The 22,470-nt window shown below is 43.8% G+C and overlaps 1 long non-coding RNA gene across 3 annotated transcripts in view; it reads left to right on the forward strand.

The window, feature by feature from the left end:
* The first annotated feature begins 350 nt into the window (after window positions 1–350).
* Window positions 351–22,470, forward strand: part of LOC133803705 (uncharacterized) — a 29,972-nt gene continuing 7,852 nt past the window's right edge. The window contains exons 1-4 of one of the 3 annotated variants that reach the window (XR_009878108.1): window positions 351–666; window positions 823–867; window positions 1,004–1,155; window positions 7,145–7,471. This is a non-coding gene — a long non-coding RNA (uncharacterized LOC133803705). Of the gene's footprint in view, window positions 667–822; window positions 868–1,003; window positions 7,473–22,470 lie in introns of those variants that run through there. The other 2 variants (XR_009878109.1, XR_009878110.1) reach the window with 2 other exon arrangements.

The raw sequence follows: 22,470 nt of genomic DNA on the forward strand, positions 1-22,470 counted from the left end.
TGGAAAATCAGGGCGTACAACATATATTATAATTTTTTAAATATAAATAAATTAATAAATTATTTGTAATTAAAAAATTAATTTAATTTTTATAAACAAGAAAATATTTATAATTTTTATAATATTATACTTTTAATTAATAATATATATTATATTAATAATAAAAGATAATTCAAATAAAAAAAATTATAATTTTTATAAATAAGAATACTTGTTTTTTTGAAACAAAAAAAAAAACAATTTACATAAAAAAAAATATATATTTTGGAGCAAATGAATTAGTAGGCGGCAAATGAAATAATTGTGCCATATATTTTAAAATTTTATTAACACTTAGTATTCTCATTTTCTAAATCTATCCTATCTCATTTTCTCTCTCTCAACTCTTTCTCCCAGCCGCACCCTTTCTCTTCTAAACTCTCTGTCTCCCTCACATCTATCTATCCTATCAACTCTCTCTCTAAGTCTCCTTTTTCTCTTGTAGGTGGCTGGCGCGGGAGGCTCAACGGAGATGGCGATGGGTATATACAGTCTAAAATTACTTCTATAGTAGTGTGTGTATATATATACTCTTGTATTGTAGTGAAAATAATAGTTTGTTAGCATTGAAACAAGTCAAAGAATCATTCAGACTTCACATTGATTCGTGATTTTTTTTTGTACTCGGTAAGCAATTTGTTCAGCTACTTTATTGTATTTTGATTACTGTTGGTTTATATAACACTACTATTTTTATTTTTTATTTTGTGCTTGTATAGATTCTTCCTTGCTGAAATATTAGATTGAAGATAAGTGAAAGATTATTAGGCTTTATTGTGACAGGATAAGTTGGTGAACGGGATAAATAGGTACAAACGGGATAAATAGGTACAATAATTCGGAATTTTACTTGAATAAATACAATAACACGCGTTATTAGTGAACTATTGTACACAATTTCTTTATCAGGTGCTTTCACTTTTATTCCATATGTATATTAAGTATTCTCTTTTAACCAAATCAGGTCATAAACATTTCCTTATCCCTAATCTACGACCAGACTCTATTTTGAAAAGTCAAAGTCATCTCAATTTATCTTTGCCATCTCTAAATATTTTCAAGAGGTAGAACTCAAGTTGGAGTCCTAGAGGGCAAGATACGTTTAATTTAATAAAGGTAAACTCACTTATCTTTTGATCTATGTTTTCATTGTCATGAGTAATTTCTACTTAGTAGTGCAACTAAAATAAATATTTTTCTATGTTCTTTCATGGCTTAGAAATGACTTTTGAGTGTTGGAAATCTAGGTTGAGAACTGAATATATAAAACTACATTCAAACTAGTTAAGGCGAGCTTTATGTGGGGTGTTCTTGAATTTGAGTTGAGAAACTAATATATTTTGTTGTAACTCTTGAAATTACAACTCTAAGTTAGGCAGTGACTTAGAAATCCAAACTCTAAGTCAGTTAGACATAGTTTCAAGTGTGTGTCTAAGGATATGTTAACCCTGTCGTCTATGCTTATAACTCTGATTATTTTTGTTTTAGATATGAATTTATTGTTTTTTATTTCTCTGTTTTGGGTCTTGTTTAGTATCACACTATTTATTAAACATTATTTCTGGTTTGATTCTTATTTTTTTTTTATCAAGAAGAAAGAAACACTTTATTAAACAAACAGACAAATACAAACAAGGGCAGACCGCCCAAACAACAGCCAAGAACGCAGCCAAGAACTCAGCCAAACTAGTACCAAACCTCACTCTACATACATTGGAGCTTTCTTATGAAAAGCTTGAGATGAGGTAAAAACTTCCTATTAGGAACAATGTATAATCTGTACTTGACTAAAGTAATCACTTCCTTTGCTATACAGTTTGCTGTCAAAGAGAACCCATCAAAAATGCATCTATTCCTATTCTTCCATATATGATAAATCACTGCAGCTAAAACCATATTCAGAATAATGTCCATAATGTCATTCTGCCCAACACTGAGCCGAACAGTCCAATCAGAAAACTTGGTGGCCCAAGCTTGAAACCCAAGCCAAGAAAAAATACAAGACAAGACCCTCTTGGAAAGGTAGCAGTCAAAAAACAAATGGTCATGACTTTCTAATTGGTCTTCACAAACTGGGCAGTATAGGCTATTCAACTGTATGTTGAACTTAGCCAAATTGTCTCTAGTTAGGAGGTAAGAATTGACCACCATCCATAACAAGAATCGATGCTTAGGGAGGATTGTTCGGCACCAAACTGCGTTCTTATAAGCCACAAGTTGCTGGTTTATTGAGCTGTTATACAGCTTGGACGTCTTGAATTTCCCAGAAATGCCAGCAGCAATCACCTCTCTTTCACTGAACTTGTTCCTTAAATGGCAGAGTTTCCGCCAATACCAGCTGCTATCCTGTTTCAGAACATAGTTCCAAAAATTAACCCCCTTCAGGTAAACATTCTGAACCCATTTGACCCAAGGTGTGTCTTGTTTAGCAGAGACAGCCCACACATATTTAGCTAGAAGCGGTCTGTTATAGCTAGCCCCATCTCTGAGCCCGAGCCCTCCATAAGCCTTAGGAAGGCATACTTGCTGCCAAGAAGCTAAATGGAGTTTACTACGAGTCCCTGAGGCCCCCCACAGGAACAATCTGCATAATTTCTCAACCTCCTTGACGATACTTTGAGGCAAAATAAACACATTCATCCAGTAGTTTCTCCAGCCAAATAGGACAGTATGAATGAGCAATAACCGGCCAGCATAGGATAAATGCCTACTAGACTAAGAAAACAGCTTAATTCTTATTTTATGAACAATGATCTCACAATCCTCATGTTTCCATTTAGTTGGCCTCATAGGAACCCCAAGATAATAAAGAGGAAAGCTCCCCTCAGGAAGTTGAATGGCCTGAGTTATCACTCTTCTATCCGCTGCACTAACTCCTCCAAAATAGATATGAGACTTCTTGGAATTTATTGACAGCCCAGAAGCTTCACTAAACTTCCCTAGAGCATCCTTAAGAATACTTACAGTCGTAAGAGAGCCTTTGCAAAACAGAATAATATCATCTGCAAAACACAAGTTGAGAAGCTATAGGCTCTTACACAGGGTGAAAACGAAATAATGAAGACCTGGCAGCCAATTGAAAACTTCTTGTCATATATTCCATAATGAGCACAAAGAGAAGAGGGGACATAGGATTCCCTTGGCGCAGGCCCTTTTCCCCCTTGAATCTACTCTGAACTCTACCATTTATCAATAAAGAATAGGTAGTGTTCCTGATACAAGTCATAATCCAGCCAATGAACTTACTAGGAAAACAGTAAGCCCTCAAAAGATCTTCCAAAAATTGCCAGTCAACAGTGTCATAAGCCTTACTGAGGTCAATCTTAATTGCACAGCGAGAAGAAGTAATAGCCCTTCCATAATTCTTGATTAGATCCTGAAGAATCATTATATTATGAGCAATCGACCTACCTCGAACAAACGCACCTTGATTAGATTGTATAAGAAAAGGAAGCACCACTGCCAGCCGAGAACATAACAGTTTAGCCATTACTTTATAAAGAGTCGAACAACATGCAATAATCCTGTAATCTAAGGCCTGAGCTGGATTAGGAACCTTAGGAATCAATGACAAAGTAGTCTCATGAAGCTCATTAGGGAATTGGCCTGTGGAGAAACCGTGTGTGATTGCTGAGCATATATCCTGACCAATATCCTGCCAAAGAGATTTAAAGAAACCTGAACCATATCCGTCTGGACTAGGCGATTTAGTATTAGGGATACTAAACAATGCAGCTCTTATTTCCTTGTTGGAAAAGGGTTTTAAAAGAGAGAGCTGTTGCTCTACTGAAAGCTTAGTGCCCAAAGCTATACAATGCAGGTCAACTTTTCCTATAGTAGAACTAGGACTACCAAGATAGCTCTTGAAATGATCAACAAAATGGGCTCCCACCTCCTTAAAATCATCTATTAGCAGACCGTGATCATTGATATAAGAAACTATAGTGTTCTCTGCTTTTCGCTTCTTCAAATAGGCATGAAAATATGAGGTATTCATGTCTCCCTTCCTAATCCAGTTTATCTTACTTTGTTGAGCAAGAAAACTATGATACATGTGTTCTTGTTGATGAAACTCAGTTGCCCTCTCCTTTACTGCCTCTTGCAACTTGAGATCATGAGGATTCTCTTTGGCTTGAAATTGAGCATCTTGATAGGCCACCATAGCCGACTGATAACTGAACCCTACATCTCCAATACAGTCCCTGTTAAACTTCTTAAGCCTATGCTTCAACCTCACAAGCCTGATATAAATTGCTCTCAGACTAGAAACTATAACAGGGGCCCTCCAATTGCTCAAGACTACCTGGTTAAAATTTGAATGGCCAGACCAGAAATTGTAATATCTGAAAAGTTTGATTCCCATAGCCTCATGGGAATGTTAGACACTACACAAGAACAATGATCGGAGACCACCTCCCATCTAAAAACAGCCAAAGATTGAGGAAACATGTCCAACCAATCCTCATTCATTAACACATGATCTATCTTTGAGTAGATCCTAGCTGAGCCATCTTGGTTATTTGTCCAAGTAAAATAAGAACCAATGCTCTTAAGAGCCTCAATTTTAGCATCTGTTAGCCACCCTAAAGGATCAGCCAACTCAATACTTGAAACATGTTTACCACCAGACCTGTCCACACCAGAAAAAGGGGCATTAAAATCCCCTAAAACTATCCAGGCTTTGACTGAAAGCGAAATACGAGTTAAATCATGCCATAAGCTTCTTCTATTCTCTGCCAAGTTGTAACCATAGACAAAGGTGACATGAAATAAACTCCTCTGGCCTACCAAGTTAATCTGGCAGTGAACCAGCTGAGGAGACTCCTCCAAAATAGTCAATCTCGCTATCTCTTTCCTCCAAATTATTAACAGTCTACCCTCTATTACCAGACTAGAGTAAAATTCCCAATTGGGAAATTTATGCTCTATGAACTCACCAATTTTATTCCCCTACAATTTAGTTTCCAACAAACCACCAATTCCAATCTTATTCCTTCTACAAACATCTTGGACTGAACTTTGTTTATTCGCATTGTTCAGTCCCCTTATATTCCAACTCAGAATAGAGCACTTATCCATTAGATGAACTACCTCCAAGATGCCCAACCTTACTACCCTTTTCCTGTTCCTGAAGAACAACAAACTGGTTGATCTGTTTTTGAGTCTCTACAACCAGGTTAGAGTTACCACCAGTTGTATGACCCTGTCTACTCTGAGTAGCAACACGCATAGGAGTTTGCCATATCGCTTCCTTGTTCCTCTCCTTAACCGGACCTGAGTCGGCCTTCCCTAAAAGAGTAACCTCGCTAATATTCGGAACTGAGTTTTCTACTACTTTAGACCCACCTGCCTGCTCACCTGGTTCCTCTTCATTAAGCCCCTTAGTAACTTTTGGCTGCTCCAAAGGAACTTCAGCTTTAGAACTAGCTTCTTTTTCCACCCAAATAGTCTTATGCTCCTTGCGACAGTCTACCATAGAATGCCCAAACCCAGAGCAACTCTTACACTTAGTAGGCAGCCACTCATACTCTATTCCTTGTTCAATAATCTGGCCATGCTCATTGATAAACTGAAAACTTCGAGGAGGATTATCAGTAATTTCCATCTCCACTAGAACCCTCGCAAACTGAACTTGAGAACGCTCCCTAGTAAACTTATCTACTAAAAGAAGTTTGCCTATCGTGCTCACCAAAGCACTTATACATTTTCTACCCCAATACTGCAGGCCAAGGTCGTGTAGCTATATCCAAAGCGGAACCGAACGGATGAGACGAATAGCACTAAGGTCTGCTGTCCACGGCCTGATGATGACAGGCTTTCTATCAAATTGAAGCACTCCATTATCTAGAACATGATCTCTTGTTGCTTCATCATTGAATTTCACCAAAGTTAGCCCCAATATCATTCTAGAGATTTGGGCAATCCCTAGATGACCCCAGACTCTTTTTATAAATTCTTCAAACAATGCCATTGGAGGGTTTGCTCCAAGCACCATGCAAACCACAGCATAGCTCCAATTGGCTGACTGAATTTTCACCTCTTCAATATCAACTTGAGCCAGCTTCTGCCCATTTCTGAATATAGGTTCAGTAAATTCAAGTTTCGGTTCAGAGAAGGAAAGCTTACTCATTCTAAATTGTTGCCATTGATGCTGGGCCTCTGACTGAAAATCTCCTTCCGTGACCTTATCCCCTCCTTCACTCCTATCTGCCCAAGAAGCATTCCTCATATCTGTATCCAATCCATCGTCCACAACCTCAACAGGCTGGGCACTCTTACACTGTCGATCCATTTCACCAGTCTGCAAAACCCCAGACCCAGGCATTCCTAATTCCATCAAATTGACATGCTCTTGTTTAGCGAAACCATCTCCCTCTGAACAAAGCACATCCTTCGCTTGGGCCACAGGCGATAACTTCTCAGTCCGATCATCAGAAAGAATTTCAGGCCTACGAATCGGCTTCTTCCGCTTCGCCATGGAAGAGAGCAACCCGACCCTTCAGCTTCTTGGTCGTTATTATTTTCTTGTATAATTTTGATTCTTATTTTGTTCAAGTATAATTTTTTATTTCTATGAGAATATTGACGCTGCACACCATCTGTTTCCAAATATGTTTCAATGATAATGTTAGTGTAGCCTGTAGTTTTCTTCTACATTATTGTTTGTTCAAGCTTGAATTAGGTTAATGTGAGGTGTAAAAATTACATATATATTTGGCCATTGATAAATTCTACACTGTGAAATTCTGATTCTTGATGAAGAGAGAATAAAACATATGTGAATGGGCTCAAAATACTTGAGAATGTATGTCCTCTGAAAAAAGTTGTGAATTTTATTTAATTTTTTTCTTTTTTAGTCAGTCGGTACCAATCTTAAATCTTATTTTGCACAATTTGAGAGGTTTTATTCCTAAAGCTGAATTAGTAAATAAAATAAATAACTTTGGTGACTTGAAAGAAAATGTAACTTTAATCTTCAAGATATTTTTCTCTTCTTTTAATCTTGCGTGCTTTTAGATTACTAGATTGCTTAGTTTTATTATGTTTGGGCCTCATGATTATGACTTCTGCTGAACCCAATGTATATCTTTTGTACTAATAATAGATTTGCAGTGCCAACGCTCTGAAATCTTCAGCTTACAGTATTATTTGAGGTTTGCAGTAGTACCATTATCACTAGTTGTAGAGCTCAATTTTGTGGTGTATCAATCAGAAGAGTATAGTTTCATTGTTATTTTTATGTTTTAACTTTTCTACATATAAAAGCTACAATATTTGCTTATGTTTATCTTGTAAAAAATATTACAGGATGGGAAAGAATGTATATACGATAATGGTAATTTTGTCTCATTACAAAATGCACCATATTAAACTATACTATGATATTGGATTATGGAATGGTAGATGTAACTCCCTACTTCCTTAGAGCCGTTACTAAGTGAGTTTAAAATGTGCATTTAACTCGCTAATTGAGATTTTAAGACAAAAGTGTAATTAAACCATAAACAGAGTCATAAACTTTGAAAATAGTTCCATTTACTGAAAAATGTAAAGCGTTTAACATTTGGGATCCCAAAATACTGTTTAAAAATATTTACAACTCAAAAGTATAACTAAAGTCAGCTAAACGACAAAATCTGGGTTTAGTACAATCATCTCCCAAAATACCCATGGCTGTGGCAGCCAGGTGTCACGGGCTGACATTTTGACAGCGGAAATGCCCGTGCGGCACCTTGACTCCTCTGAGCCAAGGTCAGCCTTCCAGCCATTCGAATAACAATGGGCACATTTTTCGCGCGACCGTGTGCCTCTGCACACTTCCGTCTCTCGAACAACTCTCGCTGAGTCATGCTCTCAAGCATCTATGAGTGCAATCATGCATCAAGGCTATCTAGCCAAGACACTCACACTGTCCATAGGTTCTCACTATGGCAAGGCAAATCCCAACACCGATGCTCACCCAGACATTCGCAAGTCAAGGTAGCATGTGTGGCTAAGAGCCAACACCAAGCTGACGTGCCAACCCCTCCCATCATGTCCCATTCGATACTATCCGATTAGCTCACGTCACAGACCAAGGACTCCCATACGTCCATGGTCCAATCCTCAAGGCACCATACCATCGTGCATGTTGGCAGGCCCTCGAGACTGGCTGCCAAACTAGTAGCATACACTGGACCTCTGTCCTACTCAAGCATAGGGCACCCTCCAATGCTTGCATGCTAACAAGTCCCACGAATGACTTCACGTGCCATCTCGTGTCGAGATTCGTGGCCATGGCGCACCACGACATCTCTCGAAGGTTTGGGCCACGTTCCATGCAAGCGGCATCCCGGCAAGCCAAGGAAACCATACCCTTAAACCTCTGGCAGCGTACTTCGACGCACTATCGGGGCGGCCCGGTAATGTCCATGAGTACTCCTACTCATGGAGACATATGTGTCCCCTCGTGGTCCTCATATGCCCGCCCTACTAGTCCTCCCAACTAGTAGTAGCTCACTTGACGCACCTGCGCCAGGGGGTGGTGGAAAGCTGACACCAGGTGCTCCCCCTACAAAGAGCCTTCTGAGCTTTTAGCCTTCTACCAGGAACATATATGATTTTCGCTTGGGAAACATATTTGGCTTCCAGCTCGCCAATTCTCCGAATCTCCCAAATCCGATCATACCATTGTGTTCATTGACCCTTCAATATGGAACCTACCAAGTCCCGTCCATTTCCGGGCAATATTGAAGATATTTACAAAAATGCCACTGCCGTACAAACTAGGCATCAGCATGCTCACCAGCCTGCACCCTCGCGTGCGCATCTGACCGAGCGCCATCCTAGCTTGTAACATGCCATCAAGGCTGACATGTTACACTCTCCCACACTTCAATTGTCGATGCCCTCATCGACAGACCGCTGGCCAATCTTCCTACCTCGACTCCTAAGCTCACTCCATGCTTCTTCCGAATCTTGAGTCTGCACTAGTCCCTCTACCACTGTCGAACCACTAACTTGGTGATGATCTCCCACATCCACCCTTGGAATCGATCAAGGACCCCATGCCACCATCACAATTCAGAATTCTCCCATGAAGTAGTGCCGCTACACTCGAATACTCCTTGCATACATGAACTCCTCCGAGTCCATCACGATGTCCCTCCAGTCAACCAAGTAGCTCTTGTAACACTGACCCCAAAGCAAACACATCATTTGATTGAAGCTTCCCCGCCAACTGTCCAATGCATACTCTTATTGACAAGGACGAAATTAAGGTGCACCCCTCAGGGTGAGGTTCGCAAACCAACTGTTCCCAACGGCACCTACGAAACATCCTTCCATTGAAGGCATGTCTCTCTTCAACGTGGCACTCATGCCAACTGTAGCCTTTATGCAGTATCTAGTGCATCCTTGCACATAGACTTCGCGAAGTAGTCTCTCAGACTTTTGGCCCTCCGGCCTTACTGCATACCCAAGGCTTGATGTGAAATGGCCACTCCTGACCATAAGCATCACTGCTCCTCTGAGCTTCTACAATGTGGTCAATGATCTGACATCATTCGAAACCACTACACTGCCTTCTGGCTCGTGCTCATGCTGACTCTCAGCATCGTGCCTCAAGTTCTGCCCCTAAATCAACCTTGCCTAACTCTAGACGGCATGTTGAATCTTGACCAACTTGACTGCACTCTACCTCACCCTTGAGGTCTGAAGTTGTCCCAATCCGCTATCTCCCTTCGGCATATGTTCTCTGAATCATTCGGCTTGTGTTCCCATAAACACGTGTCCCCATAAAACACTAAGCATGTCCCATAACATGTTGCAAAACCTGCCCAATCTTGGTCTCAGCCTATGCCCATGCATACTGTCTATCTACAGTTTCAATTGGTCACCTGACCTACTCGCATCAGTCATGCATGTCTTCGCATTGTACAACCCATCTGTTGTTGTATTTCTCTCCAGATTCACATACCAAAACTGAACAAGTACCCTGAACCTTCGAACATATGAATTAGTGGGCTCCCCCACTTCAACTTGGGAATAACTTCTCTTCTCGAGGTGTACCTCTCAAGGTATAGCTCGCAAGCTAACCGCTTTCTCTCGTGCGGTCCCTCGTTCCATTTATCACTTTTGAAGATGATGTTGAACTAATGTCTCGGCCATTCTGACTCTTCGCCCCTCGACATATCTACGTTACCTTAGTACGTGAGTCTTGTTGACTTTCACCTTAGGCAAACGTTGCACTGATTTTACCTTAGTACCTGAGTCATGACGACTTTCACCCTAGGTAACTGGCTTTGTCTCTGTCTCTGAGTCTCCTTGACTTTACATTCTGAACAACTAACGATCTCCATGATAACTCATCTCGATGCTTTCGTAATGGAACATTGGTCTGCTATTTGGATGTTTGAACCGTGAAGGTCTCTCCCCCACTTCAACAGTTGGCGTCCTCGACAACTTGCCCACACGCAAGAACATCTGACCGCCCCAAGTTTTCATGCACACAACAAATCTAGAAGTGCCCCCCGTAGGATGTGACTCTCGAGTCAACTACTTCGTGTAGCACCACTGTCGATTCCCCTATGCATGCATCGTCCACATAGCTATCCAACTGCTCTATACTAGCATCTCACCCCTCCGGGTAGCTTCTCTTGGCTTCTATGGTCACTAAGTCCCAATAGCAAGGCCCTCCGGCCCACATTGAAGCTCAAGCACCATCTCTGCCTCCTTAAGCCTTCTTGTAGTACTAAGTTTCCTTGACGCGGCCCTCCAGCGCTCTCGAAACTCTAGTACTATTCTGACCACTGCGCGCGGTCTACTCGGCCCTGCTGGCCTATGATGCATATATTCCACAACATAGCATATCTTACAATGTCTTAGTGTTGCTCACACAAGCTAACATCTCTGTGAGCCAACACGTCCCACTCAATTGTCTCGGCGCCTCCCTTCTTAGGCGAAACAAGATAACATGTAGACACCTCCAAGTACGACTGCCCTCTGACGATCGCGGCCACGGCCACCTTGGTCTCCCTGTGATGCCATTTGGCACACAAGTAGCAACTGAAGCATTCCATGTTCATCTTTATCTAGTTCCCCAAAGCTATCAACTCTCGACTTTTGTCGTGACTGACAAGCATCTGACGGCCACCATTATGCTCACCCACTCTTGCGTACAAGTTCCCTTTTCAACAACAGCGCTCCATGCGACTTACACTGTCACTCAGGCAAACCTGAACTAGTGAACCAAGCATAAAACATTGACCTCTCGATCAAACCTTGTCTCATGTCAATGAGTTCTAACACTTTTGTAGCACCTCTCCATAATTGCACGTGGTTGTTGTCTTTCTAGCATCACTGAACTTTTTGATTCGAAGCAACCATAACTTGTCCCCTCTCTAGGATGTCCAGTATTCCCACGAAGAAGAGCAACCAAGTCTCATCCCGTATCAGCCTACTGATCCTTTCTAGGTGACTAAAAGGCTCAACGACATCTGTCCAAGCATCCAGACCTTTCTGGTCCTTCTGCATGCCTACATCCTTTCTAGGATGGGCCAACCAAGTTCACCCCAACTTGAGATGAACCTGGCTCTGATACCAACTGTCACGGGCTGACATTTTGACAGCGGAAATGCCCGTGCAGCACCTTGACTCCTCTGAGCCAAGGTCAGCCTTCCAGCCATTCGAATAACAATGGGCACATTTTTCGCGCGACCGTGTGCCTCTGCACACTTCCGTCTCTCGAACAACTCTCGCTGAGTCATGCTCTCAAGCATCTATGAGTGCAATCATGCATCAAGGCTATCTAGCCAAGACACTCACACTGTCCATAGGTTCTCACTATGGCAAGGCAAATCCCAACACCGATGCTCACCCAGACATTCGCAAGTCAAGGTAGCATGTGTGGCTAAGAGCCAACACCAAGCTGACGTGCCAACCCCTCCCATCATGTCCCATTCGATACTATCCGATTAGCTCACGTCACAGACCAAGGACTCCCATACGTCCATGGTCCAATCCTCAAGGCACCATACCATCGTGCATGTTGGCAGGCCCTCGAGACTGGCTACCAAACTAGTAACATGCACTGGACCTCTGTCCTACTCAAGCATAGGGCACCCTCTAATGCTTGCATGCTAACAAGTCCCACGAATGACTTCACGTGCCATCTCGTGTCGAGATTCGTGGCCATGGCGCACCACGACATCTCTCGAAGGTTTGGGCCACGTTCCATGCAAGCGGCATCCCGGCAAGCCAAGGGAACCATACCCTTAAACCTCTGGCAGCATACTTCGACGCACTACCGGGGCGGCCCGGTAATGTCCATGAGTACTCCTACTCATGGAGACATATGAGTCCCCTCGTGGTCCTCATATGCCCGCCCTACTAGTCCTCCCAACTAGTAGTAGCTCACTTGACGCACCTGCGCCAGGGGGTGGTGGAGAGCTGACATCAGGTGCTCCCCCTACAAAGAGCCTTCTGAGCTTTTAGCCTTCTACCAGGAACATATATGATTTTCGCTTGGGAGACATATTTGGCTTCCAGCTCGCCAATTCTCCGAATCTCCCAAATCCGATCATACCATTGCGTTCATTGACCCTTCAATATGGAACCTACCAAGTCCCGTCCATTTCCGGGCAATATTGAAGATATTTACGAAAATGCCACTGCCGTACAAACTAGGCATCAGCATGCTCACCAGCCTGCACCCTCGTGTGCGCATCTGACCGAGCGCCATCCTAGCTTGTAACATGCCATCAAGGCCGACATGTTACACCAGGCAGGCCAAACATGTACGCGTTGCTTCACGCTCTCCGTACTCATGGTTGGTCGACTTTCCCTTTGCCCTTACCTGCACCACAGAGCACCCGTGAGCCGAAGCCCAGCAAGAAAACCCTCACAAGCAGATGACATATGCATATCAAACACTTAACATATAAACAAGCCATCATTAGGCTAACCACATACGACCATGCCGTCCCAGGCGCTTTACCAGACCCTGGGTTTGCGGTCCACACCGTGAGGATATCCCATGTATATTTAGGGTCTTGCCCTGGCAACTCACACTCCGTGTGCTAAACGCTGCTCCCGACCCCTTGCCGTTCTCGGCCTTCGTCGTTCCCGGCCTTCGCCGTTCTCGGCACTCGTCGTTTTCGACTCTTGCTGTTCATTCACATATATGCACACCTAGCATAATTAAGCATATACTTAAACATGAATAAACTCAATTAAAGGGCTACACCTTGCAACACAATCATATAGGGCCATGCCCTGCAACACAAGCTCTACAGGTACAGCCGTTTTCTTACCTTTGTCCCGAGCTTCTTGTGCACTGAAATCTCGAGCACGGTCCCCTAACCTGAGCCTCGCTGGAAACCTAGTCACAACACATACATAGCACTCTTATCACTAATCAATTCATAATCATCTCCCGGAACAAATCCCGTGCTCTCGGGCCCCCCGTTTCCCCGCACAAGGTAGCGGAAGCGTCCCCCAAGCCTCTTAAGCCAAAACCTTGAAACACATTTTTTTCCCTGCCCAGAAATTGGCCTAGCGCTGCAGCACAACCCTATAGGGGCTGCGACGCCCAGAATGATGCCCTCCTCCTGATTCAACCTAGCGCCGTGGTGCGGAAGAACATGACCGCGACGCTCATACGCGAACCCAGAAAACTGGATTTTTCCCCAATATTTTCCCAAGCCAAAACTCTTCCAAATCAACCCTAAGATACTCCCAAGTCCCAAATAAACTTAAAACCCCAAATAGATAGTATAGTAACCCAGAAACATCAACAACTAGCTTAAATACACATTCAAACCCATTATTCACCAAATGGTTTAAAACTTCATAAAACTTAAACCATAACAGAGCATAACCTCAGAAATGCACGAGACTCTCACCTCAAATGGAGATTCGACCTTGAGCTGCTTTCCCTATCCAATTCCAAGCTCAATTCCACTAATCCTAATCTGAACTTCACTCCAATAATCCACAAGACAACACACAATTCAACTCTCAAACCATAACATTCTTAGCTGAATTCTACAAAATAATTATTTAGATTTCCTTACCTCAATATGTAGAACAATCCTCTAGTTTTTCCTTGGCTTGATTCCCCTCTTGATCCCACAAAACTCCAGAGATCTTCCTTACTTCCTTCCTGGTTTCTAGTTCTTTCTAGAGCTCCCAAAACACAATTCTTGCATAAGCCAAAATGTGAGAACGTTCTAAACTTTTCCCTCAGCCAAAGCTTATCTATCACCTAAGCCAAATGACCTAATTGCCCTCCTTTCTAACTTAGATTCTAGCTAATCCTCAAGGGCATCCTAGACTTTTCCTCAATCTCTTGCAAGAATACCACTTTCCCACTTAAAACAGCTATCCTCAAGAGTTACCTATAGTTACCCAAGTTACCAAAGTGCCACTAACCATTTCTCAATAATTCTCATACTCAAGTTATAATATTCCCAAAATACCCCTAGGCTCATCCCGAGCCGGGTATTTAACCACGTTGTGACTTTTAGCAAAACAACTCCCTAGGATCGTCTCGGAACGTGCATCACAAGTATATCACAGTTATTACAATTATCACATTTATGCCATCAACAGGCTAAAATTACAAACATGCCCATAATAAACAAACGGGGCCCACATGCATATTTAATTCACCTAAACATGCATTTCTAATCACATACTCACACAAATTCAGACATTATAACAATAAATCACTTATTGCTCTCTAGGCACGCTAATCAAGGCCCTAAGCCTTATTAACGAAATTGGGTCGTTACAACTATCCCCTCCTTACAGAAATTTCGTCCTCGAAATTACCTAAACAACTTGGGATACTGCTCCCGCATCACTGATTTAAGTTCCCATGTCGCCTCCTCAACCTTGTTGTTCCTCCACAGCACTTTCACCAAGGCGATGGCCTTGCTCCGCAAGACTTTATCCTTTCGATCAAGAATCTGAACCGGATTTTCCTCATATGACAAATCCTGATCCAGCTCCAAATTCTCATAACTCAGTACATGCGTCGAATCCGATACATACTTCTGGAGTATGGATACGTGAAATACATCATGAGCCCCTGATAAGGCTGGAGGCATTGCCAATCTGTAAGCTACCTCCCCAACCCGTTCCAGAATCTCGAAGGGGCCAACAAACCTAGTGCTCAGCTTGCCCCGAAAACCAAACCGTTTCACTCCTCTCAAAGGTGAAACCCTAAGGAACACATGGTCACCAACCTGAAATTCTATACTCCTGCGTTTCAGGTTCGAGTAACTCTTCTGGCGACTCTGGGAGGCGAACATTCGAGCTCTAATCTTCTCAATTGTCTCATTGGTCCTCTGAACCATTTCAGGACCCAAATAACTCCTCTCACCCGTCTCATCCCAATGGATAGGTGATCTGCACTTCCTCCCATAGAGCATCTCATACGGAGCCACTCCGATAGTCGCCTGATAACTGTTGTTGTATGAGAATTCAATCAAAGGGAGATACGTACTCCAAGATTCCCCAAAGTCTAGCACACAGGCTTGTAGCATGTCCTCCAGTATCTGAATCGCCCTTTCAGACTGTCCATCTGTCTGAGGATGATAAGCGGTACTAAACCGTAACTGCGTGCCCATAGCCTTTTGCAGACTCTCCCAAAAATTTGAAGTAAAGGTGGGGTCCCTGTCAGATACTATCGACCTCGGAGCTCCATGAAGTCGAACAATTTCCTTCACATATAATTCAGCATACTGCTCCACAATATAAGTTGTCTTGACAGGTAAAAAGTGGACGAACTTGGTATATATATCCACAATCCCCCACATCGAGTCATGCTGTCCCACAGTCTTCGGCAAGCCAACCACGAAGTCCATGGTAATATCTTCCCACTTCCACTATGGAATCCTTAGAGGCTGCAGCAACCCCGCTGGCCTCTGGTGTTCAGCCTTAACCTACTGACAAGTTAAGCACTTGGCCACATAATCCACCACATCCCTCTTCATGTCCGACCACCAATTCAAAACTCTCAGATCTTGGTACATCTTCGTCGTACATGGATGTAAGGAATAGGGAGTGGTATGCGATTCATCCAAGATCTCTCGTCGGATATCAGAATCCATCGGAACACAGATCCGACCCTTGTACTTCAGCAATCCCATATCCGAGATTGAGAAGTCCTTAGCCGCTCCGACTAAGACATTCTCTCTGTAACCTCTCAACTGGGAATCCTTCCCCTGCGATTCCTTGTTCCTCTCAAGAAGTGTAGACTGAAGAGTGATGTTAGCTAACTGACCAACCACCAATTCTATACCCGCTCTAGTCATCTCCTCAACTAGCTTATCAGATATCTGTCTCGAGCTGAACAACTGTGCCGAGCCTTTCCGACTCAATGCATCAGCCACTACATTAGCCTTCCCCAGATGGTATAGGATGTCACAATCATAATCCTTAACCAACTCCAGCCACCGTCTCTAGCGCATATTCAGATCCTTCTGAGTAAAGAAGTACTTCAAACTCTTATGATCAGTGTATATCTCGCACTTCTCACCATATAAATAATGTCTCCAAATCTTAAGTGCAAATACCATCGCTGCCAATTCCAGATCATGCGTGAGATATCTCTGCTCATACTCCTTTAACTGTCTCGATGCATAGGCTATCACCTTACCAGCTTCCATCAGAACACACCCTAAACCCTGTTTTGAAGCATCACAGTAAACCAAAAACTTCTCATTATCTGTCGGCAAACTCAACACTGGTGCAGTGATCAGTCGCCGCTTCAACTCTTTGAAACTGTTCTCACATCTGTCTGTCCAAACATACTTTGTCTTCTTCTTTGTCAATTCTTTCAACGGCGTAGCTATCCTGGAGAACCCCTCAACATACTGCCAATAATACCCTGCCAATCCCAGAAAACTCCTCACTTCAGGAACATTGCTCGGTCTAGGCCAATCTCTCACTGCCTCTATCTTACTTGGGTCAACCAGAATCCTTTCCTTACTGACGATATGGCCTAGAAATGTAACTTGCGGTAACCAGAACTCGCACTTGCTGAACTTAGCATATAACCTATGCTCCCTTAATCGCTGCAATACCAAACGTAGATGCTGCTCATGCTCTGTGTCTGACTGAGAATACACCAGAATGTCGTCGATGAACACAATCACAAACTTGTCCAGATAGTCCTTGAAAACCCTATTCATCATATCCATAAAAGCTGCTGGGGCATTGGTTAATCCAAAGGACATAACCAGGAATTCATAGTGTCCGTACCTCATGCGGAAAGCGGTCTTTGGTATGTCCTCTTCTTTGATCCTTAACTGATGGTAACCTGATCGAAGATCAATCTTGGAAAACACTGTCTTTCCCTGTAGCTGGTCAAATAAATCGTCGATCCTAGGCAGTGGATACTTGTTCTTAATGGTCAACTTATTCAACTCTTTGTAGTCAATACACATCCTAAGAGGTCCATCCTTCTTTTTGACGAATACTGGAGCACACCATGGCGAGAAACTCGGTCTGATGAACCCCAAATCCAGTAACTCCTGCAACTAAATCTTCAGCTCCTTCAACTTTGCCGGAGCAATTCTATAGGGTGTCCTAGATACTGGCTCCGCCCTTGGCGCCAACTCTATAACAAAATCAATCTCCCACTGCGGCAGCAACCCTGGTAGGTCTGCTGGAATAAATCTAGAAACTCACATACCAATCTGGTCTCCCCCAGTCCAACCGTCACAACCCTAGAGGCATCCACAACATTCGCTAGGAATCCTATGCAACCTTCCTGCATCAAGTCTCTAGCCTTTAGCGCTGAAATCATAGGTACTCGCGGTCCACTGACTGTTCCCACGAATACAAAAGGTACCTCCCCTTCTGGTTCAAAAGTCACCATCTTGCGCTTGCAGTCAATCGTCACCTCATACTTCGATAACCAATCCATCCCTATGATCATATCGAAGTCATCCATCGCAAGCTCAACCAGATCAATAGACAACTCCCTACCATCTATTTCTACTGGCAAAGCTCTAATCCATATCCTAGAGACTACCAATTCCCCAGTTGGCAACAAAGTCTGAAAACCCCTAGCATACAAATCACTAGGTCGACACAGCTGATCTATTACTCTAGCAGATACAAATGAATGAGTATCTCCCGAGTCAATCAACGCAGTAAAAGATGAACCAGCACTAGAAATCTGATCTGTCATAACCGAGGGGCTAGCCTCCACCTCAGTTTGAGTCAAAGTAAACACTCTGGCAGGAGCGAGATTGTCGCCCTGCTTCGACTCCTCTTTCCTAGCTTGTGGGCAGTCCTTCTTCAGATGATTGGCACTCCCACAGACAAAACAGGCCCTGATCCCGCACTCACCCTGGTGTCATTGTCTGCACCGGGGACACACTGGAAAACTCCTCCAGTTGTCACCTCCGCCCTGATGGCCACTAAAAGCACCCCGTGCCCTCCTATCTGAGCTAGGAGGAACAAAAGAATCTTGGGCCTTCCTCTTCTGTTCACTGGAGCCACTACCCCGATTGGATCCAATAAAAGGATGCACTGTCCTCCTGGCATCGCGCCTAACAACGCTCTCTCTTCAAATCTAGTCCTCGACCCCCTTGGTTGTAAGGGCCTTGTCCACAACCTGAGCATAGGTAGAAGTCTCTGGATCCAAGGTGATCTTTACATCACGGGCGATCATAAAATTTAACCCCCGTACAAATCTGTCTCTTCTTGCCATATTCGTTGGCACCAAGTCCGGTGCGAACTTCGCCAACCGGTCAAATTTCAAGGCGTACTCTGTAACGGTCAACCGATTCTGAGTTTGGTTGATGAACTTGTCAACCTTCGCTGCTCGGACTGCCACACTATAATACTTCTCATTGAAGATGTTCCTGAAGTCTTCCCAAGTCATAACTGCCACATTCCTTCTTTGAACCTCTACATCCCACCAGATGCGGGCATTGTGACAGTCAGAATCCCGTGATCTGTAAGGGGAAAGACCGGGTAAAGCTGTGCATTCCTACACCGCCTGGGGAAGGTCAAGTGTGATGATTCTAAGACTATGTAGGTATGGGACTACACAGTTGAAGAGGGCTTAAATGGATTGATTGGTACTACCTATATCAACAAGATGCATCTTCTTTTCGGTAGCCCATCACTTGAGAACTCCAAAGTTAAGCGTGCTTGACCTGGAGTAATCTCAAGATGGGTGACCTCTTGGGAAGTTTTCTCAGGAAGCGTGCGAGTGAGGACAAAGCACGCTGGAAAGACTCGTGTTGGTTTGTAGGGCCAGTCGTCATTCTAGGAAGCAGCCATAGTGACGTGGGGTGTCACAAATGGTATCAGAGTGAGCCAAGGTTATTGGTTTTGGAGATTGACCGAACATGTACACTCGCTGTCAGTGACAAGCTCGACTCAGGGTTGGTTGGTAAGATTGACTTATATGCTTGAATATGTGTTTGAATGCCCTGTTTGCCTGCTTATCCTATATAGAGCATGATGAATAAGTTAACATATGCATGATGCTAGGACATGGACCGTTGTGTGTTATATGCTATATGAGTTACTGTTTGTGGATGACTGATGTGTTTGGGAGGTGGTTTTGGATGTTGTTATCATGCCTGATGAGCGGCGTCGTTGGTTGCAGGCATATTTGTTGAGATGCCTCGGCAATCAGCTAGACTCCGCGGCAGTAGGGCCGAGGATGACAACCAGGGTTAGGACCCTCCACCTGCCCCATAGAATTGGCAAGAGATGTTTGCCGAGATGGAAGCGAGACTGCAACGAATAGAGGAAGAGTTGCGACAGTTGAGGCAGCAGGCCCCACCTCAGGTTACTGGGCTGCCAGTGCAGCAGGTTGCAGCGCCAGTGCCAGTGCAGTTTGCTATGGAGAATAAGTGGGAACCTTTGTATGAGAGGTTCAGGAAGCTGCATCCTCCCACCTTCGAGGGTGGATCAGACCCACTGCGGCCAGAGCAGTGGATGAATATGTCTTCCTCAATTCTGGATTTTATGAGAGTTTAGGGGAATGAGAGGGTAGCTTGTGCCAGCTACATGTTTAGAGAGGATGCCCGCATCTGGTGGGACGTGCTGGTTCAGAGAAGGGATGTATCATTTATGACTTGGGAAGAGTTCAGAAACTTATTTAATAAGAAGTATTACAGTGTGGCAGTTCGAGCTGCGAATGTTGATGAGTTTATTAACCTAACTTAGAACCGATCGACAGTAGCAGAGTATGCTATAAAGTTTGACAGATTGGCGAAGTTTGCGCCAGATTTAGTGTCGACTGATGCGGCAAGAAGGGACAGGTTTGTGCGGGGGTTGAACATTATGATTGCCCGCGATGTGAATATTACTTTGGATCCTGAGACTACTACTTATGGCCAGGTTGTGGATAAGGCTCTTACAACTGAGAGGGCTGAAGATCAGATTTGGAAGGAAAGTGCTGTTAGGCGCGATGCCAGGAGGACAGTGCCTCCTTTCGTTGGGTCCAGTCGTGGTGGTGGTTCTAGTGAGTAGAAGAGGAAGGCCCCAGATTCCTTTGTTCCTCCCAGTTCAGATAGGAGGGCACGGGGTGCTTCCACTGGCCATCAGGGTGGCAGTGACAACTGGAGGAGTTTTCCAGTGTGTCCGCGGTGTAGGCGACGACATCAGGGTGAGTGCAGGATCAGGGCCTGCTTTATTTGTGGGAGTGCCAGTCATCTGAAGAGGGATTTCCCTCAGGTTAAGAAGGAGGAGCAGAAGCAGAGTGACAGTCTTGCTCCTGCCAGGGTATTCACTTTGACATAGACCGAGGCGGAGGCTAGCCCCTCAGTTGTGACAGGTCAGATTTCTAGTGCTGGTTCTCTGTATACTGCATTGTTTGATTCATGGGATACTCATTCATTTGTATCTGCTAGAGTGATAGATCAGCTTTGTAGACCTAGTGGTGTGTATGCTAGGGGATTTCGGACTTTGTTGCCAACATGAGAATTGATAGTCTCTAGGAAGTGGATTAGAGCATTGCCAGTAGAGGTAGATGGTAGGGAACTGTCTGTTGATTTGATTGAGTTAGAGATGGGTGATTTTGATATGATTCTAGGGATGGATTGGTTATCAAAGTATGGGGCAACAATTGACTGCAAGCGCAGAATGGTGACTTTTGAACCAGAAGGGGAGGTGCCCTTTGTGTTTATGGGGACAGTTAGTGGACCGCGAGTTCCAATGATTTCAGCATTGAGGGCTAAAGACCTGATGCAGGAAGGTTTCATAGGATTCCTAGCGAGCGTTGTGGATACCTCTAGGGTGGTGTCGGTTGGACCGGGTGAGACTAGATTGGTGTGTGAGTTTCCGGATTTGTCTCCAGCAGATCTGCCAGGGTTGCCGCTGCAGCGAAAGATTGACTTTGCTATAGAGTTGGTACCAGGAGCGGAGCCAGTATCTAGGACACCTTATAGAATGGCTCCAGCGGAGTTAAAGGAATTGAAGATTCAGTTGCAAGAGTTACTTGATTTGGGGTTCATCAGACCGAGTTTCTCACCATGGGGTGCTCCAGTGTTGTTCGTTAAGAAGAAGGATGGATCCCTTAGGATGTGTATTGATTATAGGGAGCTAAACAAGTTAACCATTAAGAACAAGTATCCACTGCCTAGGATCGATGATTTATTTGACCAGTTACAGGGAAGAACAGTGTTTTCCAAGATAGATCTCCGATCAGGTTATCATCAGTTAAGGATTAAAGAGGAGGACATACCAAAGACTGCTTTCCGAACGAGGTATGGACATTATGAATTTCTGGTTATGTCCTTTGGATTAACCAATGCCCTAGCAGCCTTTATGGACATGATGAATAGGGTTTTCAAGGATTATCTGGACAAGTTTGTGATTGTATTCATTGACGACATCCTAGTGTACTCTCAGTCAGAGACAGAGCACGAGTAACATCTACGGTTGGTTCTACAGCAGTTGAGAGAGCATAAGTTATATGCTAAGTTTAGTAAGTGTGAGTTCTGGTTACCACAAGTTACATTTCTGGGCCATATTGTCAGTAAGGAGGGGATTCTGGTTGACCCAAGTAAGATTGAGGCGGTCAGAGATTGGCCTAGACCGAGCAGTGTTCCTGAAGTTAGAAGCTTTCTGGGTTTAGCAGGGTATTATCAGCAATTTGTTGAAGGGTTCTCCAGAATAGCTACGCATTGACAGAACTGACAAAGAAGAAGACAAGGTATGTCTGGACGGACAGATGTGAGAACAGTTTTAAGGAGTTGAAGCGGCGACTGATCACTGCGCCAGTGTTAAGCTTGCCAACAGAGAATGAAAACTTTGTGGTTTACTGTGATGCATCCAGACAGGGTTTGGGGTGCGTGCTGATGCAAGTTGGTAAGGTAATATCCTATGCATCGAGACAGTTAAAGGAATATGAGCAGAGATATCCTACGCATGATCTAGAGTTGGCAGCGGTGGTGTTCGCACTTAAGATTT

This window comes from Humulus lupulus, chromosome X, assembly GCF_963169125.1.
Source record: "Humulus lupulus chromosome X, drHumLupu1.1, whole genome shotgun sequence".
Classification (NCBI taxonomy): Eukaryota; Viridiplantae; Streptophyta; class Magnoliopsida; order Rosales; family Cannabaceae; genus Humulus; species Humulus lupulus.